The sequence below is a fragment of the Lepus europaeus genome, chromosome 2, assembly GCF_033115175.1.
Source record: "Lepus europaeus isolate LE1 chromosome 2, mLepTim1.pri, whole genome shotgun sequence".
Lineage (NCBI taxonomy): Eukaryota > Metazoa > Chordata > Mammalia > Lagomorpha > Leporidae > Lepus > Lepus europaeus.
Window position 1 is genome coordinate 19,958,934 of NC_084828.1, and position 20,536 is coordinate 19,979,469.

Sequence of the window (20,536 nt, forward strand, 5' to 3'; positions counted from 1 at the left end):
AGCCATCACCTTCTGCTATGCCAAATACCCTCCCCTGGAAGACTATTTTTATTGTAGACTTTAACGATCTTGAAAATGCCCAGTTGTCCCAGCATAACAATCCAGTGTGAGAGAGAGTTGGTGTCCTTGGCTCTTCTGTTTTCCACTGACCTGCTCTCTGTAGATCCTACCAATTATGAGGTCCTGGGAGATGCGCTGAGGTGTACATCCACTATGGAGGGAATTGTGCTTTATATGAGCTCTGCCTCTGAACATAAGAAATTACGAATTCTTGAATGTTCTGTTTTTAAGGATTATGTACATCATAGTCTCATAAGAACTTACCACAGTCACTGGGCATTTCTACATCAGTAAGGGGGGTCAGGCAACCTTGGAGAGACATCAGACTCCTTTAGATATGGCCTTCCACACGGCACCTTTGTAGAATCCAATCATGCTTCAACACCAGGATATAGAGTCTGATTCTCAATTAAGTCAAAACACACACAGCAAATTTCTGAGGGTAGCAATTTTTTAAGCCATTAATGCATTCAGTTAAAATGAGAAGAGTATTCAGTATTATCTGCTGCTTATAAAAGAAATACCAGCACTGTTTGAGTTTGACCACTCATTTACATTGTTCTTTTCCCCCTAGGATACTAGAATATAAAACTCAAAAAGTTAAGATGGTTATAAGTTATCTGTACCATGAGTTAAGACTTTTTCCTTAGTTAATAGTTTACATTTATAATGATAATTAAACATTTTTGCATTTATTTGTTCTGGATATTGTTTTTGGATTGTTTCCATGTGTGTGTTTACACATGCACAGACACTGGCATCCACAGATGTAATAAAAACAGTCATACATAACTTAAGTTTAATTTGGTCACAGTCACATTTTCTGCTGTTTTGACCTACTTTCTATAGAAAAGACCAAAATGCCTGCAGGTTTAATAACCTATCAACTGCTCAGATCTGACTGTTGGAAACATTAATATTTGCGTTTCTATACCAGCCAGTAAACAGCTGCTTCCCCTTCACATCTGGCTCCATTGGGCCTTGGAGCTCATTCAAGAACTTCAGAACATTTCAGCTTGCTATATCACATGAGTTTAATATGAAAAACAATAATTCTGCCTGTTAACCTCAAGCTGTTTGTCATGAAGTTCCATTTTTTTTTTTCTCCTGCAGCAAATGTTTACACATGATTGTGTTGGGAAATCAAGAAAGAAAATTGGCTTTTATCAAAGTTCTCTTCTTACTCCAGCAGCCTCTGCACACCTTTTTCTGGTGCCATATTGCTTGGCATCCTTCCTTGCCCTAAGCTGAGAGAGGACACAGTTTCCCTTTTGTCTTTAGAACCCACTATTCATCATGTTATTTCCCCCAAACAAATAGCAAACTGGAGATCCTATCTGGGATTTATTTTTTAAACTAGTTCAAGCCAGTAAGTAATTTGCCAAATGGCTCTCTATAGTAGAAAAACAGTTGTGTATGGCAAAACTGCAGCAAGATTTGAGATTTAGTTCCATGCTTCATGGCATGTATATAATTAAAACCTGATAAATAATATTAAGGGTGAAAAAAAGATTAAAGTGCTGAAAACAGTTCTTATTGTGGTTTTTGGGGAAAGACAGTGGCTTGAATCCAATATAAAGAATAGCATTAACTAGGCCTTTGCTTTGAAACCCAAATTTTTCTTAGGATTTATTCTTTTTAATTATTTCAAAACTTTGTTGAGAAAAAGAGCTATAAAGAGAGAAACAGAAAGAGAGTTCCCATTGGCTTAATGCTGGCCAGGTTGAAGCTGGCAGCCAGGAACTACTCCAGGTCTTCCATGTGAGTGACAGGAATTCAATTACTTGAGTTATCACTACTGCCTCCTAGGCTCCCCGTTAGCAGGAAACTGGAATGAGGAGCCAGAGCCAGGCTTCAAACCCAAGTGCTCCAATGTGGGATGTGAGTGTGCTAACCGTAAACCAAATGCTAGCTCCTGGTGTTTTTGTTGTTTTAAAATGTTTAATATAAAGAGAACAGATTTGATGCATTTGCTACAAGTCTAAGGACATAATGATATGGCCCCTCACTCTTTCCTCATTTCTGCTTTGAATTTTTGTGACAGCACACTTTTAATTTATTTTATAATTAGAAGCTTAATGCGCAATTAAAAATGGTGTTCAATAAATACAGAGTAGAAAGACTAGCGTTCCATAGGAATGTACACAAGGGCTATAAATGATAATCAAATCATAAGATGTCAATTTTACTTTTATATAGTTTTTTAAACTAGTGACCTCTACATTAAAATAGGTTATATAAATAATACATAAAGTGTTAGACATCAACTTATTACCATGAGAAATTATAGGACTATTTCTTTCCAAGGGAGTACCTTTTCTGTGGACTTAAAAATCTTGTTTTAATGTTATGAATTAAGTACAGCGTATCTTTATAATATCTCCCGATAGCACCCATTAAAAGATAACTCTTGGGGGAGGGTGGCAGTGCTGTGGCACAGTTGGTTAAGCTGCCTTCTGCAGTGCCAGCATCCCATATGGGCACTGATTTGAGTCCCAGTTGCTCCACTTCCGATTCAGCTCCCTGCTAATGGCCTGGGAGAGCAGCAGAAGATGGCCCAGGTCCTTAGGCCCCTGCACCCACATGGAGATCCAGATGAAGCTCTTGGCTTCGGACTGGCCCAGCTCTGGCTGTTGCAGTGATTTGGGGAGTGAACCAGCAGATGCAAGAACTCTCTCTCCAAATCTGTCTACCTCTCTGTAACTGCCTTTCGAATAAAGAAAATAAATCTTAAAAAAAAACAACTACTCACAGTTGTCTTTTGATGTCTTTGGGGGACTAGATCCAGGACACCCAGGCCCCTCTTCCTACCCCTCTGGATACCGAAATCATGGATGCTCAAGTTTCTTAAATAAAATGATCTAGTAGTTGCATATAACTAGTACACATACTCCTATATACTTAACATCATCTCTTCATCTCTAGATTACTTATACTACCTAGTATGATTTAAAAGTTGTTAGACTGTATTGTTAAGGAACAATGACAAGAAAACAAAGTCTGTATTTTTGTTCAGTACAGATGCAGGCTTTTTTCACTCTGAAACTCATTGCAGCCATCTGAGGAGGAAACAGTGGTGGGGGGATCTCTCTCTCTCTCTCTCTTTTTTTTGACAGGCAGAGTGGACAGTGAGAGAGAGAGAGACAGAGAGAAAGGTCTTCCTTTGCCATTGGTTCACCCTCCAATGGCCGCCGCGGCCAGCGTGCTGTGGCCGGCGCACCACGCTGATCCGAAGGCAGGAGCCAGGTGCTTATCCTGGTCTCCCATGGGGTGCAGGGCCCAAGCACTTGGGCCATCCTCCACTGCACTCCTTGGCCACAGCAGAGAGCTGGCCTGGAAGAGGGGCAACTGGGATAGAATCCGGCACCCCGACCGGGACTGGAACCCGGTGTGCCGGCACCGCAAGGCGGAGGATTAGCCTATTGAGCCATGGGGCCAGCCTGAATATTTTCTATCCTCAGTTGGTTAAATCAGAGAATGTATAACCATGGGATAAGGAGAGGTGACTGTATTTGCTTTAGAAAAAGAAAAAGTAAAAATTTAAAAATAAGGAAAACTTGTGGGGCTAGCAGATAAAGCCACCCCTGCAATGCTGGCATTCATATGCGTGCTGGTTGGAGTCCCAGCTGCTCAGCTTCTAATCCAGCTCTCTGTTAATGGCCTGGGAAAAGCTGTGGAAGATGGCCCAAGTACTGGGGGCCCTGCCACCCATGTGGGAGATCAAGAAGATGTTCCTGGCTTTGGCCTGGCACAGCCTCAGCTGTCACAGCTTTCTGGAGATGAAGCAGTGGATATAAGGTCTTTCTCCCTATCTCTCTATGCTTCTCTCCCTCTTTCTCTGTAACTCAGACTTTCAAATAAAGAAATAAATCTTAAAAACAATAAAAAGTTGTAATATAAAAGGCAAAATATGTTACTGCCCAGATATGAATAATTTTTACATAGTGATGATACAAATGGTATATATGCATGATAAAACTACTGTTAGGATGGTGGGAAGGGAAGGTTGTTGGCTAAGGGTGAAATTTCATCTTACATGGTGTTAAGACCTAAAGTAGAAACATCAGGAAAATAGCTGTTGAAGCACACACTTTAGAAATATGAGGCTCAGTGAGAGAAGAGACAGCTGTATGGATGGCAGTAATTGTTATCACCACCCCCCGGTATGGAGAAATTTATCTACTTGTTGGAATGTAAGAAGTTGAGTTTAATGCTTCCAGGTATATTTTTTTCCTCTAGAAATTTTCAGATTAAAAGTCACAAGTCAAATTACTTTTAAAACTGTCCTTATTTGAGTGACTTTGAGTTGGATGAAGCTTAAGAGTGACTGAATAGAAATGACATGGTTGTCTTTCATGAAACAAAATTTTGTAGGAGTGACATTAATTCTTTTTAAAAATATTTATTTGAACAGCAGGGAGATAGAAAAAAGAGAGAGATGGACAGAAAGATTCAATTTGGTTCAGTATCCAAATACCTGTAACGTTCGAGGGTAGGTCAGGCCAGAGTCTGGAGCTGGGGATTCAGTATACGTCTCATGTGAGTGGCAAGGACCCAACTACTTGAGCCTCCCCTAAACCTATTAGGATGCACATCATCAGGAATCTGGGATTAGGAACAGAGCCAGGACTTGAACCCAGACACTCTGATATGGGCTGTGGGCATCCCAAGCCGCATCCTAACCTCTATGTCAAACACCTGAACCTCATTTGATTATTTTATCTTGGTGTCCAGAAAAATGTTTGAGCTTACACTATGTTTTCATTTGTATTGCGCATGTCACTAATAAGCTGAAATCCCATCTAAAATATCCATTTTCTTTTTATCTATTTATTTGAGAGCTAGAGTTAGAGAGGGAGAGACAAAGAGAAAGGTTCAGTCCCCAAATGGCTGCAGTGGCTGGACATGGGCCAACCTGAACCCATGAGCCAGGAGCTGCTTCTGGTTCTCCCATGTGGGAGCAGGGGACAAGTACTTGGGCCATCTTCCACTGCTTTCCTAGGCCATAGCAGAGACCTGGATTGGAAGAGGAGCAGCCAGGAGACAAACTGGTGCCCATATGGGATGCTGATGCCACTGGCAGAGGCTTAGCCTACTATGCCATGTCACAGCGCTGGCCCCTCTACTTTCTTATTCTTTGTGTGTATGTGCTGTGCATCAGAATATAAATATTTTTCCTACGTGACTTCTTTTAATAGATACCACAGTTGGATTAGATAAAAATATCTGATTATATTCCAGGCTAGTATTTCTGTAACCTGTAGTATCCTGGTGACAGAGCTCCTCATCATCTTTGAATTAAAACAGCTGACTCATAAGACGATAGTAGATTGGGAGAAAGTATTGAGTCTCAGGGCCTGTTGAGGGGAATGTGTAACCATAAACTAAGATGGGAAGAAAGAGTGTGGAAGATTAAGAATGCTTTCTGGCAGTGCCTGTACATTGGGAAATACCTAATTTTTTGTTTGTTTGAAATGAAACATTTTCAATAACTGGGATTTGAACACTGGGAAGGCAGAAAGCATGGGACAGCTGAAGGATTTCTAAGATTATGAGAAATGTCATTTATTTCTCTTATGCCAGTACTGATCAGCAAAGGCAGGACAGATTTTATTTAATAATCAAGAAGTAAAACATAGAAATCCTAGATTAGGAAAAGACAAACTGTCTTTGGATCTTGATAAAAATAACATCAATTTCTAGGAAATGAGGTCAAATCTATTCTGGATCTGTCTAATAAAATTTTATATACCAGAGGCCTCTGTGTTTAGAGATAAACCATAGTATTTGATAAGTTCATGATTGTTCTGTTGTCCTTAGCTTTTAATTCTAGTGAAGAAGAATTGTTTTAATAGAAACCTACTTGTAAATAGTACTCATATGGTTATTGAGTTAGGAATTTGTATCTGATGTTATACCCTGATGGTTAGACATTACTTATGAATGCTGAACATTGAGTCCTATTATCATATTTAAATGTCTTTATTAAATGACTGGATGAATATGATGTTTGAATAGATGCTTGATTAGAGTTGGGGGAACTCCCCTTTTAAAGGATTAAAATTTTTATTCCATTACACATTTTGGGCAGGCTATTAATTCCTTGACTTATATTCAAGAATATTACCCAGCTTGAATTTTCCCCAGATCTTTTTATTCATTGTTAACTTTTTTATTTTTTCCCCAGAATGTGGTATAACATTTAACATTTTGAAATTTTAGTTTTTGAAGGTTTGGATGTCACTGAAGATCTTTCTTATTTGTTGGCTGGTATCATTATCAGCTGAGAAGATAATTAGTCTTTAGGGGTTACTGAATTCTTATGTAACTCTTTGTTGAAAGTTTAAAATTAATCATATGTCAGGGATTTAGGGTACTCTGCGAGACTATTTAATATTAACAGGCTTATGAGCAGTATGCCAAGAAGTTGTCCTGTGTCTGACCACTTAAAGAATTTGAACTTAGTTTCTTTTTCTGTCTTAAGTTTTATTCAGAATTCTCCAATTCATGGGTACCAAAGTATATATTTTCTTTGATAGGTTTTTTTTTTTTAAAGATTTATTTATTTATTTGAAAGTCAGAGTTGCATAGAGAGAGGAGAGGCAGAGAGAGAGAGAGGTCTTCCATCTGCTGGTTCACTCCCCAATTGGCTGCAATGGTCGGAGCTATGCTGATTCCGAAGCCAGGAACCAAGAGCTTCCTCCAGGTCTCCCACGGGGGTGCAGGGGCCCAAGGACTTGGGTTGGTACTCGATCCAGTACCCATATGGGCTGCCAACACTGCAAGCGGTGGCTTTACCCACTACACCACAGCACTTGCCCCTGGTAGATTTTTTAACTTCATTACATCTGTTGTTAGACTTCAGAAAGAATTTGGACCTACTGACCCTTTGTTTAATTTCACATGTCAACCTTCTCTCTCTCTCTTTCTCCTCTCTCTTTCTCTCTGTCTCTGTCTCTCTCTGTCTCTCTCTCTCTCTCTTTTCCCATTCTTCAGAGAACTCTGGGTCTGTACTCCAGCCTCTTGATCTGATGTCTTTTTAACTTCCTTTCCTCCCTTTCTCTGTCCATGCACAACCATGCTACTGCTGCTGCTTATCTTCTGTTTTTATTTGAAAGAGGAAGAGACAGCCCCCATCCACTGATCACTCCTTTAATGGCTGCAATGTCCAGGGCTGGGCTAGGCTGAAGCTGGGAGCCAGTGACTCAATCCAGGTTTCCCACATGGGTGGCAAGGACCCAAGTACTTGAGCCATCACGTTGGCCTCCCAGGGTGCACGTTATCATGAAGCCAGAATTATGGTGGAACCAAGACATGAACCCAGACTTTCCAGCATGGGATCCAAGTGTGCCAATCAGGGTTGTAATTGCTGCACTAGGAGCTCACCCCCATGATACAATAACCGGAAGTTCCCATGTGACCTTCCTACCCTCTACCTTCCTCAGCAGTCAGCTATTATCACGCATCTGTTTCTTTAGCTCTAGTAGGTGAGCTCTTTGCTGTCTTTCCCATTGTCACATCCTCAGGGTGCTTTTCTGTTGGTCCTTTCCCCCCCATCATTATTGTACTGTTGCCTCTGTTTTGCACTCTGCTATCCTGCCTTTTCTTTGGCCTCATTTTTAATTTATTTTTTGCAGTCCACTTGAGAAATTCTAAATATGGGCACTTTATAGATGTCCTCCTAATTGTTGGTTTTCTCTTAATACATACATGCTAGGACACCTCATCAGTGAAGTGGTTTTCCAAAAGCCTGAGTCATTATGTCTGGGGTAGGCCTCATACTGCTGGTCCTCTTCTGTCAATACACCATCAAGTCTTGATTCCTATTGTCACCTGACTCACTTAGCAATGTCATGTAAGATGTATGCCAGTGCTTGATCCATAACTCATAAATTTGGGCTTTTGAATGTAAACAAAGAACCTATGAACATAGGATATGCCTATTATTCCATTTGTCTCTGTGGTTTAGTGTTAAATACCATTGGTTAAAAATAACCTGTTTTAGAGAAAGAATAGAGTTGTTTTTAACCTCTAACCTCTATTAGTCTCCTAGATGCTTGGTTTTATTCATAAGTATTAAATTTGAATGAATTTAGTGTAGAAACCCTGCTATTAATGTAGAAATAGACCTTGTACTGAGCTGACACCAGAATCAAGTGTTTTTGTTATTGCTGCCTTGTTTTGTTGTGCTTTTTCTGTCAGTTAATGACAACTGGCATGCAAGAATAAAATTGTTCAAGCTTACATTCTTAGCATGACCCATGTAATGATTTTTAAAGTGAGAATATGTAATTGAATAATGTTTTTTTGTGAAATGGAGAAAAAATAATATACAACCAAACATATTCCCCTCTTAAATTTTAGGTATTTTGACTTAAATATAAACTTTGTTGCATATTACTCCTAAAAGTGATCTCAGTGTGGGGATTACCATCTCACACTGTGAGAAGGCCTTCCAGTTACACTAAAATTTATAACTGGGAAGAAGAGAATTAAATCATCAGAGAAAAAAGCACAGAAAACTTTCTTAATATAGGAATTCCAATTAAACAGCTCTTTCAGTGTGTAAAGAATGGCAATATGGTCTTATCAAATGCTTAAAATCTTGAAAAACAAAAAGACTTACTTGGTTTTTTATTGCTACAGTAGATGAATGTTCATTTGCAAATGAGAACTGCCATTAAAGATGAATTTTGTACTTACTTAATGTAACAATTGACTTAATCTATCAACTCTTTGTTCCCCAAAGAGAGTCCACTGTATGTGGCCTTAAAAATACACATTTTCCAAAAGTTTACATAAAGAGCCAGCTCTCTCATTTCAGAAACTTAAAAGTAAAGGCTTCGAATTATCCAGGCAGTTTGAATATTAGACACAGTGAGATGAACATGTAGAATTACCATATAACAGGAACAGAAGAGAGGGAACTGGCTTTTGCTTCCTTTTGCTTCCTTGTTGGCGATCTTGAGCATGCGCTTCATTTAATGATTAAATGGGTCACCTTCAGCTTTGATAACGGAGAGCCTGTGGCTGTTGATTTGATATTGTTAGAAAGTCCACCTTTGACCCAAAAATGGTAAATCATTTACTCTTTCTCAGGCAATTCAGACATCCAAGATGGTCTTACCAAAAATCAATCATTCCTTAACATTTTTCAAAAACCTCAACATATCCGGGTTTACACAAGTCAGATCCTAACTATAATTTTCCTTTAATATGCATTTTAGTCATCTTTGTAGATTTAAATGAAAGACAGAACATACATTATTTGAAATAAGGGATGCCTCAATGACAAGCCTTCCTCACTATTTCCTCATCTGCAAATGGGATATCAAATGCCTTCTTTAAATTCTTTTCATGTGCCTTCTATGTGTGGCTGGGCCTTGCTTTGCAAAATGACTTAAGGCTTAGTTTAAGTTAAAGCTGAGCTTCTGCTTGCCTGGAATGCTTGCTCTTCAAAATATTTGCTCCCTGGAGAGGTAAACTGAAGCTGGAGTTTTCATGTGACTTTGGATTGTTGACCTGGAAGGCTTTGGGGTAATGGAATGGGCTTTGGCACAGTTCCACTGTTTTCTGTTTGAGTGGGGCTGGCAAGAGACAGTAGACAGGAATATTTCGTTTGAAGATGTTTGAAGCCTGAGTGCACCTTCATTTGATGCCTTGCTTGATCGCTTAAGAGAATTTTAAAAGGCATCTGTAAATGTGCTGCAGCTCCTAATGACGCACATGTAAATGATTTTGCATCTAAACAATGCATTCGCTCTCCGCCTGGTGTGTAAAATTTGAATGACACTTGGGCTCTGAGTGAAAGGAACAGACGTTTTCATTATCAAATTCAGTCAAGCAGAAAAGTAGCAAAGGGAGCAGAAATTTCCATTTACATCTATGACTGAAGTTGTAGTGATAAAAGAAAATTACTAGGCTGAGAATATCCTTGTCCTCATTCTGCTATGTGACACGGGATTTTTGTCAATTTGGAAATAGTTTTTATACTTGTGTTACTGAGGAAAGCTTTGATTAAAAATCTCAAATATATATATTTACATATACTTTAACAGGTTTTTATAAGTGATTTTGTTTTGTTTTATTCTGTTTTCTAGTTATAAACAAGTTACAGAATCTCCTTTATTCTTAAAACCATTATTTCTTAGTACTAAACACTTAACCATTAGCTTTATCCAATATCTGTTCCATTATCACAGAGATGCACAGTACTTTTTAGGTTTTACTAGTAGCCATCAGCAGGTGTAGCCAGATAACGCAGTTGCCATAGTAAACCACTGGATGAGGGAAGTGGACCAGAATTCTCTAGGGAAGTTTTCTGCTGAAGAGTAGTTGGTGATCTGCCTTTTGGAGCTCTTAATGTAGTTATCTTCCTGCACATGCCCTCTTCCTTAGAAGTCTAGAAATTCAATTATTTCAGCTCTCTGCGGAGTAATAAGCCTTGGCAAATTGATTTACAATAATGAAACTAAGTCTGGTTTACAAATCTGAGGGGTGATTTCTAAGTCCACAGTGGCGTAGTAAGAGAAAGAGAGATTCTTATTTATGTGGAATCTATTCCCATTGAAAAATTGTATGATTTTTAAAACTTAATTCAAAGGTATGTGGGTAACTTCTGAAAGTTATTTTTATTGAAGAGCTCTATAAATCTTGCGTACTTATTTTAGACAACTGTGTTCCTCATCCCTAGATCTTGGCATAGTGACAACATTATCCTTATTTTTATACCATTTTAACAGAACTTTGAAATTTATAGCAATGTTCTAGTTCCTAATGAAGGGGTTGCACCAATTCAAGTACTATATTCTAATCTCTTTCTGGTTGGCTCTTTTGTTCAATACAGTGACATCTTTCTTTTTCGTTCTCTCCTTTCTTCTCATGAGGTTTTAACCCAACAATGAAATGTTCATTTGTGGGAACTATAGTTCCAATATTTGTTAAGTTCATTAAACAAATGATTCTAATAAACTTGCCAAAAGCAAACCATCCTAGTGGAAGCGTCCAGCAAGTGAGTAGAACATCAAGTGAAAAGTTGCAATTGAAAGAATAGAGAAGGTTGTTGAATCCTTAGGCATGGATGATGGAGCTAAGAAAGTAAGCAGAGCAGAGAGGACTTTGTAAGTAGAATTATTAGAAGAAGGGTCAGTGAGGGGAAACATGATGAGCCTGAGATGGGAAATGGAGAACTGGTGCCATCTGGATTGGGGAAACTGGAAAAGATTATGTTTAAGGAAGAAAGTGATGTGGTAAAGCCACTGGGAAACACGATGCCTGACAGGAGACCAACACATTTGTTGCTGAGGACCTGGAAAGAGGAGTTGCAGATTGCAGAATTGTGGAGCGAGGTCTAATGGTAGTAAGTTGGAAGGAAAGAGTTAGGTTTGAGGGTGACAGGCCGCAACTTGGTTGAAAAGTTGATCTGTCAAAGTGCCTCTTCTGTCTTGATTCTAACCCAACTCACACATGGGTTTCTGAGTTTGGTTTATGAAAAAATATGCTGTGTATTTTTAACTCCCCGTGTAATTTAAGGTTTTGGTAATGAGTGGTGGTTCACTTGCCTCACTGTACATCAGCCTGGTTAGTATTTTGTTAGCAATTATGTGGCTTTTTAAAATCCCCATATATGATTTTAATTCAGTGCATCTTTAAAAGCTATCAGTCTTTGAATTTTTTAAATGAAGCAGAAAGGAAAGAAAGAATTAGGAGAAAAGAGCCAATGAGGCGACATGGATTTTCAAGAAACAAGATAGACAATTCAGGAGGATATCCTTAGTGCGTCTGCTTTTTAGCTCATCTCTCAAAATTTTTAGGATTGAACTGTTAGTTAAAGTAGGTTCAGATAGAAAGGAAATCTTATTTCACTTTCCCATCCAGATTAATCACATACCTGTACGTACAAATTAATATGAGAACTACAAAAAGAAATAGGAGGAAGGGCAGTCTGCCGGTTAATAGGGTTGATAATATTAACATGTAGAATCCTAGTGATTTGCCTTTCAATGACTAAAATATATGCTACTAGGATAGCCTTTAGAACAAAACTGTGAAACAGTGTAGTCCAATTTGCAATTTTTATGATTTATCTATCTAGGCCTAGATATTTGCTTTAAATTCTTGCCCATAACCTCAGCCTGTCCGTATTGAACTCATCACTCCTCAAAAGATATGCCTGATTTCTGACATCTGATCCTAAGTCTGTATCATCTGATGGCCATGTGGCTAGTGCACATCGCTGTAAGTGTAAATACACATCATATATCCAGGCATTAATTTGGCAGAAGAAAAATCATGTAAGTTATTTTAGTAGCAATATTTTTACATTGATTGCATGTTGAAATGATATAATTTGGAATATATTTACAGAGTTAAATAAATTATATGTCTAAACTTAATCTCACTGGTTTCTTTTTTTCTTTTAAAATACGGTTAAAATCATGTATTTGGCCTTCATTATTTTTTGGGCAAAACCATTTTAAGCTTTTTTGTTGCAGGATTATATCTCAGTTGTTTTATATCCTACATGGAGCTCAGTAGTGTTAAAAGAAAAATTGAGACCAATTAAACTTAACTAAATTGAACTTGAAAAAACGGTTTCTAGAACAAGCATCATTCCAGATCAAAGCTGAACCAGAATGTCCCAACCTACACAGTGTACAATTATATTTATAGCTGGAAAAAAGGAAGCTACAGAAACAACCTGGTTGGCTGCAATGGGCACTTGCCTTATACAAACATGATGCCATAAGGCATATGATATCTGTTTGAACATGGTCTGATCATATGGCAGCCTGTGATTGGCCAGAGTTTGACTGCTGTGATTGGCTGAGACTCTGTTGCTTAGTTACAAGGATGTACTCTTAGATCAGATTGTAATTCGTTTACATACAATCCTAGGGTACCATTCATCATGTAAGGAGACTGCTTTGGACCAAACTTTATCACTTAAATATGGAGACAGATTTAAGCTAAATATATTTCAGTTAAACATTACAGAGTGATATTTACTAATTCTTAGTTGTAGCAGATATGTAATTCAAACAAATTATGTTGAGTTTTATTTGTTGCTCTTGTCCCTCATCCTGTTTGAACTTCTCTGACCAGGAGACATTTATACATTACCTTTTATTGTATATAAATCACTAGATCTGCCTGAACCACTGTGTTACTTCCAAATCTAGAGCTCTTTTTTTACCACATTTTGTAACTTCTATAATTAGACAAAGGTAAAGGAGGAACCCCTTGGCCCTTAGAGATGTGTTAAAAGGCTCTCGGTCCTTAAGATGGCACCAAAGTGACGCATGTATGGGACAGGACACAGGCCTGAGGAAGGAAGGTGTGAAAGATGTTACTTCTTTTAAAAGGACAAAGTGAACCCATCACAAAAGGACTGTGTGAGTACACTAAAATGTGGTACTTAAAATAGGTAAATTTGAAAAATGGAATGGTGGTTGCCACAGGCTGGGGGAAAGGGGAAAATGAGGTGTTTAATGGGCAGAGTTTTAGTTTTGCAAGATGAAAGTGTTTTAGGGATGGATGGTAGTGATGGCTACACAGTGAACATACTTAACGCTACTGAAACTGTACAGGCAAATGTGGTTAAGAGGGTAAAATTCATGTTTTGTGTATTTTTTCACACTTTAAAAGAAAGGGAAAAATCATTCTAATAATGCAATAGCCTGTAACTTAAAAGAAAGTCTTAACGAGACCAGATACAACGGATTTTCTTAAGTAGACCCTTGCTACCTGCAGGAAGAGCTGAATCCCATCACTTGGGAGCTTGTTAGCAAAGCAGAAGTGGTCCCACCCTAGACTGCAGTCAGAGCCTGCAGTTTAATAAGATCCCCAGGTGATTCTTCTGCACATGAAAGCTTGAGAAGCCCTGGTCTAAACATCATTGCTCAAAGTGTGGCTCGCAAGCCACCTGAATCTGAGCCACTCTGGGGAGTCTCTGTTTTCAGGTCCGTCCCACAAGACCGAAGTCAGACCCAGGTGGTGGACCAGCAGGAGGATGAAGCTGCAGTCTGATCTTGCAGCCATCGTGATTCTGAAGCACAGAGTCTAAGCACCCCTCATCTGAACAGATTTTACCCATTATTTCATAATTCCACCTTTTTACTGGTGTTGGGATTACTCTAAATTTCATTTTATTGATAAAATGAAGAGTATGAGTAATATAAGCAACAACAGAAAAGGCACAAGTAGCCACTAATTTCAGGTTAGTGAGAAAGCCATCATTCAGAATTAGTAGAATATTGTAACACCTCACTGGGGTCATGATCATTAGAATGAGAGGGCCCTGAATTAAGTATACTTATGTGATTAGCTATACAAAAAGCTCATCATTCCTGAGACTTCTCTTTAAAAAAAAAAAAAAGAAAAGAAAAAAGGCGAATTCTATGATCTCCTACTTTTCCTTCCTAAGGCAAGGTTAAATTTGCCAAGAATTTTCTTTATTATTGATATGTGTGATTATCTGGAAATTCTTGAAGTTTTAGAAAAAAGCTTAAAAGTATGTGTTATTTACAGAAATTTTTAAAAATATTTATTTATTTGAAAGAGTTACACAGAGAGAGAAGGAGAGGGAGAGAGAGAGAGACAGACAGAGACAGAGGCATTTCTCTCATCCAGTAAGTCGTTCTCATCTGAAGACTCCTGTCAGATGCTTTTTGGTAAAAGTGACAGTGCAATGGAAGTGATGGCAGCACTTTCTTTTTAAGGAGATGTGTTGTTCACACGTCTTCTCTGTGAATCCAACAACTGCCCACTCTGGATTAAACCGCCTAACAGTGATATCACCTGGAAAGTTAGTTGAGAACCATCTGGGCCTCATCTGTCCATCTTCTTCCCATTTCTTGGGTTGTATCTCCCAGAAAAAATTTCCCAGCCTCTTTGTTCACATGTGAAAGTTACAGAATACCATATATACTGAACAGATTTAAGAAAAAATGTTAGTAGAGCCTTGAATGGTTAGAAAACACCTGAATAAACATTTGTGTGCTGTTGTCATTTTGATATATACAAATGGAGTAAAAGTGTAGGTTAATAAGTACATAAATCTAGGGTGTTCTACTAGTTTGCACACTCATGAGGAAATTTTTGGAAAGTCTTATCTAGTCTTTTACATCACCCACAGTATACATAAAGTATCTAACAGCTCCTGGGGTGGGATCAACTATATCCTTGACTTTTCTCTGTTAGATCCTTTAGATTTGACCATCACATGACCTCCAAAATCTTTGTGCTGCTCCCTTCCTGGTCTAGACCATTGTTAACTTCCCATCTGGATTGTGAACACAGCCTCTCCTAATCTTGACCTCTAGGGCAAAGATAATTTGCTGAGAAAACCAGACCAGACATCCACATGACTCAGAATACTGGGCAGAGTGTTGACGGTGCATCAGGCCAGCCTCACATATTGGCCCTGGGCTCTGCTGTCAACCTCCTCTGCACCATTCCGCCTTTTTCAGCTCTGATCTTGCTCTTCTGTGACCCACTTGGCAAGTTTGTGCCTCAGGACCTGTGTGTTTGGCTTCCTTCAGCTAGAATATTCTGATCGTTTGTGCCCTCTCTTTGAGTCTTCACTTGATGAATGTCCCCCCATTATAAAATTCCAACGTGTAGAAAAAAATCCCTATCCCCTTTCTCAGCTTCATCTCCATAATATTTATTATAATCTAAGAGGCACTCTGTTTTATTCAGGGAACCACCTGTCTCAGCCAGGACCAGCACCTGGTGCAAAAGTTGAAAGCATTGATCTCTCTGAGTCATCAATTCTGCACTATAGCACTCTGTGGACCACTGTTATTCATTCATCACATCATAGGCTTATGAGGCTGCAACTCGATAGTGATAAAATAGTGGAAATAAAACCCCATCCCTCTCAGTGGGTACACAGTAGGTCTTCAGGAAATAATGAAAAGTAGCTATTGTGATTCTTATGACTGATTATTATGAATATGAGAAACAGTGGTTACTGCTAAATGGATGCTTGGAAGAGAGATAACAGTTATGATAATTATAATTCATTGAATACTTTTGTTCTGGGCACTGAGTTCATTGTGGATATTGTGATTATTTGTATCTGTATTAATCTAAATGTGAGTTCATCCTGATATCTTCAACTCTAGTTCATTACCCCATGGATTGTTCCACTGCCTTCCCTTGCTTCTCTATAAATTTCTCATGCCCACCCTGAGAAACCTTGCTCCCACCATCCATTTTCTTAATTGCTTGATTTTAATGCATGTGTATAGCATAATTAGAATTGTTATCCTGCCCCATGGTTTTTTAAAAGCCACAAAATTGCTAATTCTCCCAGCTCTGGCATCTACTATGTGTGTTAACTTTGCCTGGTTATGCGTCCTCTCAGTCTTACCTTCTTGTCTTGGAAATTAAAGTGAGATTGCTGTAGCTGCCTCAGTGTGGAATTCTAAAGATGATGGGAAAAACTGCATGTGAATTACTTAGGGTGGTACCAGGCACAGAGGTCAGAGTTATGGAAACTGCCCATATCTCATGCTTACAGCCAGATCTGCGCCCAAGGGACAAGGAAACTGAAACTTTGCCATTTCTCAAGCGATTCAGTAGCCAGAACATCTTACTTCCTTTTCTGAGTCATCTTTAACTCTTTTCAAGATGTTAATAATTGTACTCTGGAGACAAGAGCACCCATCCTCAAAATGCCTACAATTGGCTGTGCCTAAGCGAGCCTGAGCTAGGAGCTCTACCTGGTCTCTGACACGGGTGGTAGGTATCCAGGTACTTGAAGCCGTAGCTGTTACCTTGCAGGGTGTGCTTTAGCAGGAAGTTGGAATCAGGAGCAGAGCCGGGATTTGAACCCAGGCACTCCAGTATGGGAGGCTGACATCCGAACTGGCTGCTTCACTGCCACACCCAACGCCTGCCTCCTTCAGGAGAGAAAGAATGGAGGGCACGCTTTGGGCAGAAGCCTAAAGGCCTCAGACATTTTTGGTCCTTCCGTTCTCATAATTCTGGCTGACAATACTTTTATTTGCTGTCTCATAAAAACATCTTTTTTTTTTAATGACATTTTCAAATCCGAGGTCTCTGTGCCTTGAAAATCTCTATATGACTCTGAAATCTTTTAAATCCATCTATTCAATCAAACTAACTCTGACTCAAAAGTTCAGCAGTCTCAACATTTTTAGAAACGTTTCTCTTTCTCTTTACATCTCTCTGATGGTTTGGAGAAGTCCCTTTGGTTTTAGTTGGAGTACTTTATACTCTGAATTCTGTATTCTCAATTTTGTCTTCTTTCTGGAATTCCCTGTCTTTAGAAAAGCAGCATAAAGAAGCAGCATTCCTATCCTTAAATTCCCCCCTGAAGGGACTCTGCTGCACTCCCACTTGTCCTTTTCAAAGCAAAGTCTAGATTTGTGTGTTCAGGGAGACTGTAGGCTCAACTGAAAATATTTCTACAGTTTCCCTTGAGCCCAGTGTGGTCAGATCACATAGTTAAGGCATGCATGATGTTGTAAGAGTCCCTAGGGAGGATATCCCTTCCAGATAACACAGCAAAGCTTCACTATGGGAAACACAATCAGGAAACCACCAACCCTTGGCCTGTTCTTCCTGCTTTCTGCTGGAATTTGAACATGAAGTGTTAAGTTTCTCTGGCCCTTTTGTGACCACAAGGCATGAGGACAAAAGCCAACATGTTAAGGATGGCAATCCAGAAAGATAGGAGTAGCCTGTTCCTGATGGCGTCAAGGGAAAGATTCAGCAACCCAGTCTCAGTATCACTTCTTCCATGAGGCAGATAATCCCCACCGTGTGCTGCAAGCCACTGTTTAACATGTATTCTATTCTGTGCTACTGAGTGTATTCCCAACTGTTTTATATGGCTTGCTAGCTAATTTTTCTAGTTTTCTTGTCAAATTTACCATCCCGTAGATGATAACATTAAAGGAGTTCACAGTCTAAAAGTGAATCTGCTTTTATAAAAGCGAAGGAAATTGGCCAATTAAGCCACTTTGTCTAGCGTTTGAATGCATGAGTTGGGTTACCACTGTTGGATGCAGAGACTGGAGACCTGGATTTTCGGCCCAGATCTACTGCCAGTTGGCTCTGTGGGCAAGCACTTGACTTGGGTTCTTTCTCTCCTTGTTGCACAATGAGGTAATTTGAGCGAGATGATCCTCAAAGACCACCAAAGAGCCTGTGGATGGAAGCCTGCAGAGTCCCTATTGATGCCAGCTTCCTTGTTCATCTTGCCAGGATGGTTTAGCCAAGAAAACAAATCCAGATTTTGTTCATTAGCTTTGAAGACTCCCTTTCAATTTGAATGTGTATGTGTGTTTTAAATGTAAAATGTGAATTATTGAAAAAGAAGCCAGATTGTATGGTTATCCATAAATATGTATGATGTACAGGGGTACTTCATAAAATTTGTGCAAAATGTAATTAAAAATAAGTTTATTTTAGTACAAAAATTTTTGAAATCCTTGCGTATAAGGGGTCTTTAGAAGGTTCATGGGAAATGTATATTACAAAAAAAACTACATGGTAACAGATTTCCTAAACAGGAACTCGATTTCTCATTAGAATAATTTGTTTTGACCTTTGGTTTCCTTCACCTGAATTTTGTTAAGAATTTTTTGAAAGATCAAACAAGTAGACAGAGGTTTGTTTTAAAACTGTAAGTGTACGTGGTTCCAGCTATATACTGATTGATAAATTTCATTTTTTTAGACCAGGTTTAAGTTCATTGTAAAATTGGGCAGGGAAATACAGAGAATTCTCATATACCCCTTGCCCAGTATGTATTTTTTTTTTAAATTCTCTTAGATTGAAAAGAGAAAACACTAACCATGCTAAGCTAAGCCAGTTTGTAAAAAAAAGCTTCATTATATATTTTACTACTTTTAATCTTATTTCAAAATTTTTAACATATTTTTGTGTTTTGATGGATAATATTCTAGTATGTTTTATCAGTTTTGAAAGTAATATAATTAGTGTTTTCCATTGCTAAATTTTATTTTAATGTGTAAGTACAGTGAATTTCCCAATTTATCATTAGTCTTGGGATTATGAAATAGCCAGTATTAATCCTTTTAAAAAGCAGTCTCACTCTAGGGGACTCATATTTCTAAACTCTGTGTGAGATTAGAAACTTAAGACCATATTTACAATACTAAATGTTTTCCAAGTTAAAAATACAGTGTCTCTTTTTAAAAACAACGGGCAGTTGTTCCAGTGTGATTAATGCAGTGCCTGTGCCTTAGAGGAGTATTACATTTTTCTGGAGTAAATATCTTCCAGTTGACTTTGTGTCATGATCTGGTCCCGAGCAGACTGACTAAGGGCAAGTGAAATAAGATGCATTTGGCTTTGTTGTTTGGCCCCTATTATCTGGTGTAGGCCAAGGTTGAAGGTTTCCTGTATCTGCTAATCTTCTCAAAAACTAATCTAATATTAATAGCTCTGAGCTAGGCATTTAATCCTTCCAATAATTACTTATAAAATAGAAATGCATCACTTAGCATTTTGAATTTCTGCTAAAAAGGCTGACCAGAACTAATACATGGCCAGGCATCTTCAGGCCATTGGTCGCTGTGTCCCCCTGTAGCCTCTGCATTTGGGATGCTACAGGTTATCAAGTAGCCTCCAAGCAGCTAGGATTTAGTGCCTGACCTCATCCATCCAGAAAAGGTGTGTGAATTCTGGCTGAGATTACCTTTCTTTTCCATTCTCATATTTTATATGCCCTGTGACACACACCATAATGCTGTCGGCATTGATCGTTTTAAACCATTTAAGAATGACAAGATGCAGGACTTTTTCTGCCATATCATTTGCTTAGATTTTTTTCTACATGCTAATTTATGAAAACAGGTACTCATATATCATATGACATCTTAGCATATTTGAGCTGATAGAAACGCATACTTTTTTTAAGATTTATTTTATTTATTTGAAAGACACAGTTACAGAAAGAGAGAAAGAGATCCTCCATCTGCTGATTCACTCCCCCAAATGGCTACAGTGTCAAAGGCTGGGCTGATCTGAAGCTAGGAGCCAAGAGCTTCTTCCAGGTCTCCCACATGGGTGCAAAGGCCCAAGCACTCAGACCATCTTTCACTGCTTTCTTGGGCACATTAGCAGAGAGCTGGATCAGAAGTGGAGCAGACGACACTTGAACTGGCACCTGTATGGGATGCCAGCGTCCTAGGTGGTGACTTTGCCTGCTAAGCCACAACACTGGCCTCTACATAAGTTTTGTTGAAATCTTTTCATATAAAGAGATTGAAAGTTTTTTTTTCCTTCCCATTCTTAACATTTATCATTCTTTATGTTACATTTTAGAAAAATATCATATGGTAAACAATGAAAAAAAATTCATATCTGTCTTTGCTGGTGTGTAAACAACCCATGTTCCTTGCTTAGCTGTAGTTATAGGTTTAAATTTGTTCTTGCATGCCTTGCCTGAAAGATTGTGGTGGTTTCCTGATTA

General features: G+C 38.7%; 1 protein-coding gene across 6 annotated transcripts in view; it reads left to right on the forward strand.

Annotated features, from left to right (window-relative positions):
* Positions 1–20,536, forward strand: part of APP (amyloid beta precursor protein) — a 274,727-nt gene that overhangs the window by 96,344 nt on the left and 157,847 nt on the right. The window lies entirely within an intron of this gene.